The following is a 13564-nucleotide window of genomic DNA, read 5'->3' as shown; positions in this document are numbered from 1 at the left end:
GAGACGCATTTACAGCGAGGGGAGCTGGCCGCTCAGGGCCAGACAAGAATCCAGATGAAGAATGATGGAGTGAAGGTCCCCCCCCCCCCCCGCCAGGAACGGCACAGGGATGCTGGCGTGGCGGAGGGTGCTGGGTTTTGTTTTTTTTTTTTTTTTTGAGCAGCGGGCAGTTGAGGCTGTAGACACAGAACCCTGTATAGAGTGTGTAGAAGCTCCTCACCTTTCAAAACCATGGGCTCAGAAATGCTGTTGGGGGCCCAGCACTGTGGCGTAGTGGGCTAAGCCTCCACCTGTGGCACCAGTATCCCATATGGGTGCTGGTTCGAGTCCTGGCTACTCCTCTTCCGATCCAGCTCTCTGCTATGGCCTGGGATAGCAGTAGAAGGTGGCCCAAGTGCTTGGGCCCCTACACCCAGATGGGAGACCCAGAAGAAGCTCCTGGCTCCTGGCTTCGGATCAGCGCAGCTCTGGCTGTTCTGGCCAGTTGGGGAGTGAACCAGCAGATGGAAGCCCTTTCTTTTGTCTTTCCCTTTCTCTGTAACTCCGCTTTCTTGAATAAATTAATTAAAAAAAATTTCTAGGAAAGATCACCATGTAACTGAAGACATGGGCCAAGGCCTTCCTACCCCAAAACACATTTCCACTGTCAGATTTGCTGCCTTGATCTATGATCAGGAAGCCACTGTCCACACAGACCCAAGGTGGGTTTATATCCAGGCCTTTATACACATAGGGGGTGTCTTCCTGTGCAGAAGTGGGAAGGCAAGAGTTGGGGTGCAGAGGGGGGCCCAGGGAGTTCCCAGCAGGGGCGGGGTTTCCCCGAGGGCCAGAGCCTGCCAAAAGTCATCGGAGGCCTTGGTGGGGAGCGGGCAGTGGGAGAGGACTGTCGGACCACGTGCTCAGGATGCCCGGCGTGAGGAGGCTGTAGGAAGCAGGTGTTCCCTGGGAGGCCGTGCGTCCTGCAGGGTGAGTCCTGGCCACATGGACAACAGGCTTTCATCCCACACCTCTGAGCATGGGGAGAAGCCCAGCCCCATGCGGCCTTCTCTTTTTATTCAATCCACCTAGCACTTTTTTCTTAAAGATTTTATGTATTTATTTGAGAGGTAGAATTACAGACAGTGAGAGGGAGACACAGAGGAAAGGTCCTCCATTTGCTTGTTCACTCCCCAAATGGCCAGGCAGAGGCTCAGCCCACTGTGCCACAGTGCCAGCCCCCAAAACACAATTTTTTTAAAGAGTTATTTATTTGTTTGAAAGGCAGAGTTGCAGAGAGCCAGAGAGAGACAGAGGTCTTCCATCCGCTGGATTGCTCCCCGCAAATGGCTGCAACAGCCAGAGCTGGGCCAGGCGAAGGCAGGAACCAGGAACTCCATCCAGGTCTCCCACATGGGTGCAAGGGCCCAAGCACTTGGGCCATCTTCCACTGCTTTTCCATAGCAGAGAGCCAGGTCATAAGTGGAGCAGCCGGGACTCAAACTGGTGCCCATATGGGATGCTGGCACTGCAGGTGGTAGCTTAACTGGCTATGCCACAACACGGGCTCCTATAAGGCTTTTTAAAAGCAACTTTTGGGGGCCAGTGCTGTAGCGCAGCAGGTTAACGTCCTGGCCTGAAGTGCTGGCTTCCCATATGGGCGCCGGTTGGAGTCCTGGCTGCTCCACTTCCGATCCAGCTCTCTGCTATGGCCTGGGAAAGCAGCAGAAGATGGCCCAAGTGCTTGGGCCCTTGCATCCACATGGGAGACCCGAAGAAGCTCCTGGCTCCTGGCTTCGGATTGGTGCAGCTTTGGCCGTTGTAGCCAACTGGGGAGTGAACCAGCGGATGGAAGACCTCTCTCTCTCTCTCTCTTTGCCTCTCCTCTCTCTGTGTAACTCTGACTTTCAAATAAATAAATCTTAAAAAAAGCAACTTTTGATGTGGTTTAAAACAAAATTAAAAATGTATTTGTGTTTATTTGAGCAGTAGAGAGAAGAAGAAACAGACACACAGAGATTTCCTATCCCCTGTTTATTTCCCAAATACTGGCCAGACCACCTGCTGTCTCCCAGGGTCTGTGTGAGCAGGGAGGTGGAATCGGAAGCAGAGCTGAAACCTGAATCCAGGCACTCTGATATAGGAGGTAGATATCCCAAGCAGAGCCCTAACCATTACAGCAAACACCCAGCACTATGTGATTATTTCAGAGTTAAAGTTTATAAAGCAGCAGTCATGGCTGAGGTCCTTGGACCCCTGCTACCCATGTGGGAGACCAGGATGGAGTTCCTAGCTCCTGGCTTTGGCCAGGTCCCAACTTGGCTATTGTAGCCATTTGGGGGAGTGAACCAGTAGATGCAAGATTCTCTCTCTCTCCCTCTCCACATCTCTCTGTCACTCTGGCTTTCAAATCAATCAATCAATCAATCAATCAATCTTTGAAGGAATACAAGGGTCTCTTTGCTGTGTAGCAATCCACACGCTTTTATCTCTGGTGCTGAACGAGGGCATTGCTCCCTCTCCTGGTTTTTCATTTGTAGGCTGGAGGTTCAGGGCCACAGCCCCGCCCTTCCCCGCCCCCCCGGCCCCGGGGGTGGTGGTGGTGGAGATCTCAGGCCCTGCCAGCCCCGATCTGACCTCATCCTCCTCTTCTTTTGCTGCTCCCCTAACAGTGCCTGGCACTGCCTCTAACTGGCCCCTGCCAGCCGCTGCACCTGTGCCGCCTCCAGGACACGCCTGGAACTCTCTCTCTCTCTCTCTCTCTCTCTCTCTCTCTCTCTCTCCATTGCCACTGGGGCTGCTGCTCAGGCGTGGGGAGCCCCTGGGCTTCCTCCCTCCACCTTGCTTTGTGTGTTTCTCTCTACCTTTCAAGGTTTCAGAAAGGATCTGTGGGCTCCTTCCTTCTAACAGACCGTGGATTTGAAAGGCCGCTCAGAGAATGACGTCTTCAAAACCCAAGGTGGATCGTGTGGCCCTCTGGTGGAAGGGCCTGTCTGCCTACAGGACAAGTTGCAAAGCCTTGTGGATGAGCGGTCTGGGTCAAAGGGGCTTCCCCATCCCGCCCCCACAAGTGATGTGGTGGAGTCCAAAGTCCCAGGGACCGGGGCTCTTCACAAAGGTGATCTCGTTAATTCGAGGCCATTGGACCCGAGCCCTCGTCCCGTAAGGTATACGGAGATGCTAGCTGTGCTGCTACGGGCCAGGGAGAGGATCCTGGAGCACACCCTTCCCTAGAGCCTACTGAGGGAGCCTGGCGGTGCCCACGCTGAATTCCAGACCGCTAACCTCCAGAACCGGTCGATTTCCGTCCCTGGTGGCGCTTTGAGCCAACGCACGCCCACGCATCTCCGGGAATGGTTGTTTGACCGCTGGTCCCCCGGGCCAGATCTCATGCTGGACTCTGGGGTTCAGCTGGAAACGAGGCGGAGGGGCCCGGCGGCCGGCAGAACACAGCGCAGGCTCTGCATAGCTCCCCGGGGGCAAGGGCCCACAAAGCCAAAGTGCCAGATTAGCATTCGCAGAGGGCTTCCTGGAAGAAGTGGCACTGAAGGGTGGCCGCAGGCAGGGCTCTCCCTCCGATGCAAGGGGAACTGTGGAAAGAACGGCAGGAGGACAGGCGGCTTGGGTGCTGTGCAGTCTGAGATTTCCTGGGCAGTCAGGTGCCCCGCCCTCCTCTGCTCCCCCCACCCCCTGCTGGCCCTCTCATCCATCTTCAGGGGTCGTGCTTGGTGACTTTTCCCCTTTAAGGTGGACCTTGCTCATTCTAACCAGATGTGGACTATTGTGAAAACACGGTGGAGAGAACGAGAGAAGAGAAGCCCCAGCCTGGGAGGGAAAATGTTTGCAGACAAGGCACAATCTGATAAAGGACTGGTGTGCAAAGCATACAAGGAGTGCTCCAGATTCAGTGTCAGGGAAGGAGCCACCTCACTGCAAAGTGGGAAAAGAGAAACGGGTGACGAGCAAGCACCTGCCCGGTGTGCGGCGCCTCATCAGGGGGCGGCGAAATAAACCACACGGGAACAATCACAGCCCCGGATCTGAACAGCCGGAACCCCCAGCACCAGCAGCCACAGGGACTGAGCTCGCACTCCGTGCTGGTGGGAATGCGAAGACGGCACAGCCGCTTCGGAAGCCAGCCCGGCGGGCTCCTGAGCACCAAGGACACCCGACCATATGGTGCAGCCGCCACACTCCTTGGCGTGTGCCCCAATCTGTTGAAGATGTATGGTCACACAAAGCCCTGCCTTGCAGGCATGCATAACAGCTTTGCTCAAAATCGCCAGCATGTGGAAACCACCCGAGGTGTCCTTCAGGGGGTAAATGGGCAAACTACTGTGGTGTGTTGAGGTCCATGGATTATTATTATTATTTTTTGACAGGCAGAGTTAGACAATGAGAGAGAGAGAGAGAGAGAGAGAGGTCTTCCTTCCATTGGTTCACCCCCCAAATGACCGCTATGGCTGGCGCGCTGCTTTGATCTGAAGCCAGGATCCAGGTGCTTCCTCCTGGCCTCCCATGGGGTGCAGGGCCCAAGCACTTGGGCCATCCTCCACTGCACTCCCTGGCCACAGCAGAGAGCTGGACTGGAAGAGGGGCAACCGGGACAGAATCCGGCGCTCCGACCGGGACTAGAACCCAGGGTGCCGGTGCCGCAGGTGGAGGATTAGCCTAGTGATCTGCGGTGCCGTCCTGAGGTCCATGGATTATTATTTGGTGCTGAGATAAAAAAACAAGCTCTCAGCCACGCGATGAAATGAGGGACACTGAAATGCATGTGGGTAAAAGTGGAAAAGAAACCAATCTGGAAAGATGGAAGTTCGGACACGAAAAAACACCAGTGGTTTCCAGAGACTGGGGGTGGGCTGGCGGAAACAGGGCACAGTGGATTTTTAGGGCTGTGTTGCCGTCTGACACTGTGATGCAGCCACATGGTGTACACCTGTGTCAAGCCCCAGGCCTGAGCCCGGATGTGTACACTGCAGACTTGGGGTGCTCATGCTGTGTCCGTGCAGACAGGGGATCCGTGGCAATTGTGTACTTTCTGCTTGATTTTGCTATAACTGAGCTGCTCTAAAATGCACAGTTGATTAAAAAAAAAAACCACATGGGCTGGCATTGTGGCATAGCAGGTAAAGCTGCTGCCAACAGCGCTGGGATATTATATGGGCACCAGCTGAGCCCTGGCCACTCCACATCCAATCCAGCTCCCTGCTAATGTGCCTGGGAAAGCAGCGGAATGGTCCAAGTGCTTGGGTTCCTGCACCCACGTGGGAGACCATGATGAAGCTCCTGGCTCCAGGATTTGGTTTGGCCCAGCCCTGGCCTTTGCAGCCATTTGGGGAGTGAAACAGCAGATTAAGGAATCTCTCTCTCTTTTTTTATAACTGACCTTCCAATAAATAAATCTTTTTCCCAGGCCACAGCAGAGAGCTGGACGGGAAGAGGAGCAGCCGGGACTCGAACCGGAGCCCATATGGGATGCCGGCACTGCAGGCTGTGTCTTTACCTGCTATGCCACAGCATCGGCCCTCCCAAGCTTCTTATGAACTTCAAAAAGAGGCGTGGTTACACAGTACTGCCCCCAGGTCCCAGGTTAGGGAGGTGCATCTTGGGGAAGAGTCATCTGATTGACAGCTGGGGTGATGGGATTACAAGGGCGGGGAAGGAGTGGGCTCCAGCTCCTGAACTATGTATCTCCCTGGCTTTTCCCACTTGGAATGTCAGTTTCTAGGGTGGCATTCCTGCTTCCAGCCGATTTCCACTGAAATCTCTCCCACTTTTCTGATGATGACCGAACTGGACCTCCCTCTTCAGATCTTTCCGACTCTAGGTCCCTGGTCCTCACCAGCTGCTGGGTTAATTCTATTTAATTAGGCCTGGCCTTTTCCTGGCGCCATGTGGCTTTAATATATGTGTTTCCACTATCTCCTAATGTCTTATCTCCTAGACCTGAGCATTTATAAAGACGTTGCAAACGGAATTTAATTAAAAACATATGGATCTGCTTTGAAATGCGTCCTTATCGATGCATAACATGCAGCTGCCTCACTGCAGCGATCCCAGAGTAGACAGAAGCCGTCTGACCTTGCCCCTTCCCTTCACAGATGGAGAGATGGAGGCCAGGGGCGAGAGGGAGACTCCGCAGGGTCCTGGGGCTCTGCAGCCCCCACTTCCAGTCCCAGGTCTGCTGCCCTCAGCTGAGGCTGCCCCTACTGTGATGTGGGTTTGTGGGGTCCAGCACTCTCTCTGCAAGGAGCTGTTCCCCTCTTCCTCCTCCTCCTGCCCACATGCCCCCCCTCCCCAAGATCTCCTGTCCTTGTTCTTTAATGCAAAGCTTTCACAGGTGCATTGCTGGGATTGAAGACATCCGTGAGCCCCCCGCTGCCTTCCAGAAGCACAAATGGAAATCCCGGAGGATTTGGGTCCTGTTACTGGCCACGGAGGGGCAAGTTTCGTGGATTTGCCTCAGCTTAGTATGGAAATAAGAAGCCGGGAAACACTTTGCAAAAAAAAAAAAAAAAAAAAAGGCAAAAACTTTATTTCAGCTTGCAAAGTGACAGAAAAGAGTCTGGTTGGAGAGGAGACCAGGGTTTTTAAGGCATTGCTGTCTTTTCATCGGGGTCATTCTATGGGGGTGCCCCGTTGGACAGGGGTTTTACCTACGCTGTGTTGATTGGCTTGGGGCCCATGGAGACAGCTGGGGGTCTCTTGGAGGCAGCCCGGACTCCCTTAGGGGCTCAGCCCCTTCCTCTGCTGGCTCTGGGTGGAAGATTGCAACTTAGTTGAAGCTGTGGTTAAAACCACAGGCTCACACATACCGAACAGGAGGCTGTAGTGGGGGACGCCGGCCGGCCGGCCTGGATAGAAGCTTCCCAGCCACAGTTTGAAACCCGCATGTGCGGGGACATCCCAGCTCTGTCTGCGGGGCCCACAGACCCCTAACCCCACGGACCGCCTCATGTCCCACAGCCGGTGCCCGTGAGTGTGCCGTGAGAAGCCACTTTTGCAGACTTGTAGTGGAAGGCTGCCTCCCGGGGACCGAGCCCCGCCTGAACTTACACAACCCTTTTGTTTCACACAGGGCGGGGGCGGGTGGCAGGAGGGCATGGGGGAAATATCTGGAAACGCAGTTAATGAACTTTGTGTGAAGAGGATCCAAAGCCTCTCAAAGCTTGTCCCAGGGGCCGAGATAACACGGTGACCCGGGCGGCTGAGAGGACAAGAAACAGAAGTTTGTATTGGCACCGGTTCCTTTATCCCACCAAAAGGAAAAAAAAAATAGAACAAAACAAAACTCTTCCTGAGGCAGTGAGAACATACTGGGTTTACTCACGCTTTATTTCTCTGCTTATTTCGCTGATAAGCATATTATCATTTGCAGACCAATTAACCTTTGACCTCCAGTGTCCTGCCTTCACAGGACACAAGCAAGGTCAAAGGTGATTTTGTTCAATGACCCTTCCGGGCAGTTGTTACTGCAGCCGCTGAGTCCCTCTGTGTGTCTATTTTTAGTGATTTCCTTTCTAACATCAAAGCTCGTGAAATTGTTGGAAAAAGAGGCAATAGTTATTCTTTGAGAATTATGGGATTCGGTGACAATAAATTTGAACACAATGTTTTAAGCCCTGGGGCTCAGAAATAGCATTTCTGAGAAACTTGCCCGCATGAATAACTCGAAAGACATCCTGGACCATTTCTTGTTTCATTAATGCTGGAGTTGAAAGCAGCATTTCTGTTTCCTAATCACCTCGGTTTTAATCTAAACCAAGAAGTACCCATGAAAGTCGGAGTTACACAGGGAGAAAGAGAGGCAGATATGTATATATATATGTATATGTGTATATATATATATAGAGAGAGAGAGAGAGAGAGAGAGACAGAGAGATAGAGAGGGAGGGAGGTCTTCCATCCACTGGTTCACTCCCCAATTGGCTGCAACAGCCAAAGCTGTGCCAATATGAAGCCGGCAGCTAGGAGCTTCTTCCGGGTCTCCTACGCAGGTGCAGGGGCCCAAGGAGTTGGGCCATCTTCTTCTGCTTTCCCAGGCCATAGTAGAGAGCTGGATTGGAAGAGGAGCAGCCGGGTCTCAAACTGGTGCCCAGATGGGAGGCCAGCACTGCAGGTGGTAGCTTTACCCGCTACGCCATAGCAAAGGCTCCGAGACACAAATCTTAACTGCCATCTTGATCAGTGCTGGCATGGAAGGCCTTCTGCCCCCTTTGATTAGACACATGCTGTGGAATGACAAGAAATGCAGAATTAAACTGGCTGCCTTCATCCCATTTTCTGTACTTTTATGGTTTAGCTCACAAATGGCTCCTTGCCCAGGTCACTCCAAAGTCCCGAATATTCTAGATTTCCAGGGCCATCCTTTCCTTTCCTGTCCAAATCCAGTCATACTCCTGGAGCCGTGATTGTGGCACAGTGGGATGAGCACCCACTTGTGATGCCAACATCCCGTATCCAAGTACCGGTTCGGGCCTAGGTTGCTCCGTTTCCGATCCAGCTCTCTGCTGATGCACCTGGGAAAGCAGTGGAAGATGGTCCAAGGGCTTGGGCCCCCACCAACTAGATGGGAGACCCAGATGGAGTACCAGGCTCCTGGCTCAACCCTGGCCATTGTGACCATTGGGGAGTGAATGAGCAGATAGAATCTCTCTCCCTCCTCTCTGTCTCTCTCCATAACTCTGTTTTTCAAATAAGTAAATAAAATCTTTAAAAAAAATGTGGTCATGTTGCTACACCCAGCAAGGTGTGCTTTGGTCTGACTGCCTGGCCATCTTTTTCCTGGTACACCCAGTCCATTGCAGGATGCAGCTGTCCTCTGTCTGGTCCAGAGACACAGAGCTGGCCATGGTGGAGCCTCAGGTCTCAACTCACCTGCAGGAGAGTCTTTTTTTTTTATTTTAATATTCATTTATCTTACTTGAAAGTAAGAGTTACACACACAGAGGAGAGGCAGAGAGAGGTCTTCCATCCACTGGTTCACTCCCCAGTTGGCTGAAACGGCCGGAGCTGTCCCGATCTGAAGCCAGGATCCAGGAGCTTCTTCCAGGTCTCCTACACAGGTGCAGGGGCTCAAGCACTTGGGCCATCTTCTACTGCTTTCCCAGGCCATAGCAGAGAGCAGGGTCGGAAGTGGAGCAGCTGGGTCTTGAACCGGCACCCATATGGGATGCCAGTACTGCAGGCGGCGGCTTTACCCGCTATGCCACAGCGCCCCCCCCTTTTAAGATTTATTTATTTATTTATTTGAGAGGTAGAGTTACAGACAGTGAGAGTGAGACAGAGAGAAAGGTCTTCTGTCCATTGGTTCACTCCTCAATGGCCACAATGGCTGGAGTTACGCCAATCTGAATGAAGCCAGGGGCCAGGTGCTTCTTCTGGGTCTCCCATGTAGGTACAGGGGCCCAATGGCTTGGGCCATCTTCTACTGCTTTCCCAGGCCATAGCAGAGAGCTGGATCAGAAGTGGAGCAGCCAGGTCTCAAACTGGCACCCATATGGGATGCCGGCGCTTCAGGCCAGGGCTTTAACCCATTGCACCACAGTGCTAGCCCCAAGCCTCTGTGGTCTTACAGAGATAGAGAGGCAGAAAACAGAAGGGGAAGGAGGTGCAGAGTAGGGGTCGGCTTTTCTCCAGCCCCATTCCTTTCCCAGAAGGCTTGGAGATTCAGAGGAGACTGACCGCTGCGGGGTGGGGTCGGGGGAGATGCAAGAGGAACATGGAGGGAGAGAGCGCGGTAGGAGGAGGAAACTGGTCTCTGCCGTCCGGGGCGGCCAGGAAATGCTTCCTAAGCAGGGCTGGGCTCGGATGAGGGGGATCCTGCGGAAAGCACAGATCCCTGAGTGGACACGCTCATCCTCCACAGAGCTGTGGTTGGAAGGTGGGAGTATCAGCCTGTGCAGGGGCCCACAGTGGGTGGGGCCGAGTAGGCAGAGGGCTGGTGGGGCGGGGCAGCGTCTGGGGAGCCGTGGGCTCAGGGATGGAGGCAGGTGCAGTATTTTTGGAGTGCTCAGGTTGGTTCCTGTGGGGGTGGCAGGTTCATCGGGGTCTCGTGGGTAGGAACACCTGCCCCAGACTTGGTTTCTCTTACTGTGCTGTCATGACATCAGGGGTGTGTGTGTGTGTGTGTGTGTGCACACGTGCATGCGTGCGCACACTTCAGTTAATTTGCTGCCACGGCCCAGAGAGCCTGCTTTGTTCTAAGGGCTCTAAGGAGCGATGCGATGCAGAGCCGGGGTGAGGGCACAGAGCTTCCACGTCCTCTCTGGACGGCCAGCTTCCAGGATCCCTGCAAACCCTAGTCCTTGCGGGTTTTCTGTGGAGACTTCACTGCACAGGCACGACTGCTAACACGAGGAATGGGGAGACCCAGCAGGGCCTCCTGTTCCAATTCTTTTTGGTCTCTGCAGCATTCACTCCTCCAGGGATGTGCGGCCGGTCCCTTTGGAAATGGGTGTTACTGTCAGAGCAGGAGTCTCAGGCCAGGCAGGTCCGACAAAGACGGAGACGCTGCCTGGGGGAAGAGACATCCTAGTGTCTGTGGCCTGCCTTGGGGAGTGAAGGGGAGGAGGAGAGGGAGGAGGAGAGGGAGAGGGAGAGGGAGAGGGAGAGGGAGAGGGAGAGGGAGAGGGAGAGGGAGAGGGAGAGGGAGAGGGAGAGGGAGAGGGAGAGGGAGAGGGAGAGGGAGAGGGAGAGGGAGAGGGAGAGGGAGAGGGAGAGGGAGAGGGAGAGGGAGAGGGAGAGGGAGAAGGGTGTCTTTAGTTCATTCCCTAGATGGCCACATCATCCGGAGCTGAGCTGATCCGAAGCCAGGAGCTTCTTCTGGATCTCCCATGTGGGTGCAGGGGCTCAAGGACTCGGGCCATCTTCCACTGCTTTCCCAGGCCACAGCAGGGAGCTGGATCAGAAGTGGAGCAGCCGGGACTCGAACCAGCACCATATGAGATGCTGGCACCACAAGTGCACCTTTATCTGCTACACCACAGCCCTGATCCCTACACTAAAATTTAAACATCTTCTGTTCAGGCCACATCTCACCAACGAAGCCAGAATCTGTTTGGGTGGGGTGGAAACATTTGTAACTTTGGGAAGAAAAAAAGTCTTCTGGGGGTTCCAATTTGCACTCGGAGTGTGACACCGTGCTTTTCAACGTGCGTGCAGGTGGATTGGGTCTGTGAGTGCAGATGCTGAGTCAGCAGGCCTGGGGTGGAGCCCGAGAGCCTGCATTTCCATCTTCCGGTGTTGCAGGCACGGGGAAGGACCCGGGTGACCTAGCGGTGGCCTCCTCACCCCTTCCTGTTCCCGCTGTGGCTCCTTCTCGGTCCCCGCAGGCCGGAGCTGGAAGCCTCTGTAACAGGAAGCAGCTCTCCTGGAGGCGCAGGGCTCAGCTGGAGACGGTTTACATCTTGGGACGATCCCCAGGCTGCAGATAAATGGACTCTGGTTCTAATGACACTGTTTAGAAACAGTTTAGCTGAATGAAAGGGAGCAGCCCGGCCCGGGGGAGCTGCTGCTGGGTGCGGGCGGGCTTCTGTTTAGTATAACCCGTGCTGGTGTGGCCTCCCGGAGACCTCTGAGAGGCGACAGTGCCCTGCCGGCAGACCCGAGCGGCAGAAGGAGAGCAGCGGGCTGGATGTAAACAGTGTCCGCCTTCAGCTTTTAATCTGTCAAGTGCTGGTGCTGGAGAAGCAGCCTCTCCCCAGCCTGGCCCCCGGGAGGGCCTGCGCTGTGTCAAGTTTGTCCTCCAGCACTTTCCCATGCACGGCGCTGCGGTGGGTGGGGCGGGGAGCAGAGTGGCACCCTGGGTCCAGGGCCCTGCGAGCCCCAAGCTGCTTGGCCAGCTCTGGGGTGCTGGCTGTGGATTCTCGTGGGAGTCTTCCTGGTGCCTGGCCTGTGGAATCTTCTAGTTCCCATGCCAAGTAAAAGTCAATCTTGGGGCTGGTGTTGGGGCATGGCAGGTGAAGCCGCCACCTACGATGCCAGAATCCCATATGGGTGCTGATTGGAGTCACGGGTGCTCCACTTTGGATCCAGTTTCCTGCTAATGTGCCTGGGAAAGTGGACGATGGCCCAAGTGCTGGGGACCTTGCCACCCACGTGGGGAACCTGGATGGAGCTCTGGGCTCCTGGCTTTGGCCTGATCCAGCCCTGGCCGTTGCAGCCATCTGGGATGGAAGATCTCCCTGTCTTCCTGTCTCTCCCTCTCTCTCCGTAACTCTAAAGAAATCTTCAAATTTGCTGCTTCTAGGGGAGGGGCTTAGCTGTGGGTGTGTTTTCAGTTTCTCCAGGTGAACCCAGTGTGTGTAACTTGGTGCAAAGCGTTCCAAATCCCAGGCACTTGGGCCATCCTCCACTGCCCTCCCAGGCACATCAGAAGGGGGCTGAATGGCAAGCGGAGAAGCTGGGGCTCAAACCAGTGCTCCGTCTGACTTGGGGTGCCAGCACGGCAAGCAGCGGCTTAACCCGTCGCTCCACAAGGCCGTCCCCTCATTCACACCCTTGAACATCCCTCAAGACGTCATTTAGAAATGGCTGCTCGGCGTTCCTGTATTTGGATGTAGTATATGTCTAATTAGTCTGCTCTATATCGCTGCTTATCTGTTTTGTCTCACTTTTGCAAGCGTTCGTGTTCTCTGCACTGATGAATACATCTTTGAGGATGTTTCTGATCATTTATTTAGTAAATGCATCTGTTTTTAAGATTTATTTATTTATTTCAGAGTCAGAGTTACACAGAGAGAAGAGAGGCAGAGAGAGGAGAGGTGGGGGGGTGAGAGAGAGAGAGAGAGAGAGAGAGATCTGTTGGTTCACTCCCCAATTGACCACAACAGCCAGAGCTGCACCGATCCGCAGCCAGGAGCCAGGAGCTTCCTCCAGGTCTCCCACATGGGTGCAGGGGCCCAAGACTTGGGCCATCTTCTAGTGCTTTTCCAGGCCACAGCAGAGAGCTGGATCGGAAGTGGAGCAGCTGGGATTTGAATCGGCACCCATCTGGGATGCTGGTGCTGCAGGCGGTGGCTTTACCTGCTATGCCACAGTGCCGGCCCCTCAGCTTGGATTTACCTGATATTTTCTCATGAGTAGACTGGTTATGGGTTTTGGGGAAGATACTAGAATTGGAAATTCCATGTCATCATATCATATGGGGGCCATGTATCATCAACATGGTTTGTCACCCACAGTGTGAATCTTGGTTGCCTGGCTAAGGTAGTGTTTGCTAAGTTGCCACTCCCTGTGTTCCTCTATGCTTGGGAAGAAAGTTGTTATGTCTGGCATGCACTGAGGCGTAGGAGAGTGAGGTAATTAAATGAGAACTTTTTGATGTTGTGCTAAAAGAAATATATTTATTTGAAAAGCAGAGTGACAGAGAGAGAAAGGGACACACACACACACACACACACACACACACACCATCATCCATCCATGGCTCACTCCCCAAGTGGTTGCAATGGCCAGAGCTGAGCCAATTTGAAGTCAGGAGCCAAGAGCTTCTTTCAGGTCTCCCATGGGGTGCAGGGGCCCAGGCACTTGGGCCATCCTCCACTGCTTTCCCAGGCCACAGCAGGGAGCTGGACTGGAA

At 54.1% G+C, this 13564-nt stretch overlaps 1 long non-coding RNA gene across 1 annotated transcript; it reads left to right on the top strand.

The window, feature by feature from the left end:
• Positions 1-2816: 2816 nt before the first annotated feature.
• Positions 2817-5983, top strand: LOC127487269 (uncharacterized). Its single transcript, XR_011386889.1, has 2 exons — positions 2817-2935; positions 5396-5983. It is a non-coding gene; the product is annotated as an uncharacterized lncRNA (long non-coding RNA).
• Positions 5984-13564: the final 7581 nt, after the last annotated feature.

The sequence above is a fragment of the Oryctolagus cuniculus genome, chromosome 2 (assembly GCF_964237555.1).
Source record: "Oryctolagus cuniculus chromosome 2, mOryCun1.1, whole genome shotgun sequence".
NCBI classification, from domain to species: Eukaryota; Metazoa; Chordata; class Mammalia; order Lagomorpha; family Leporidae; genus Oryctolagus; species Oryctolagus cuniculus.
Note: the sequence above shows the minus strand (reverse complement) of the source record. Positions and strands in the feature narration are given on the sequence as shown.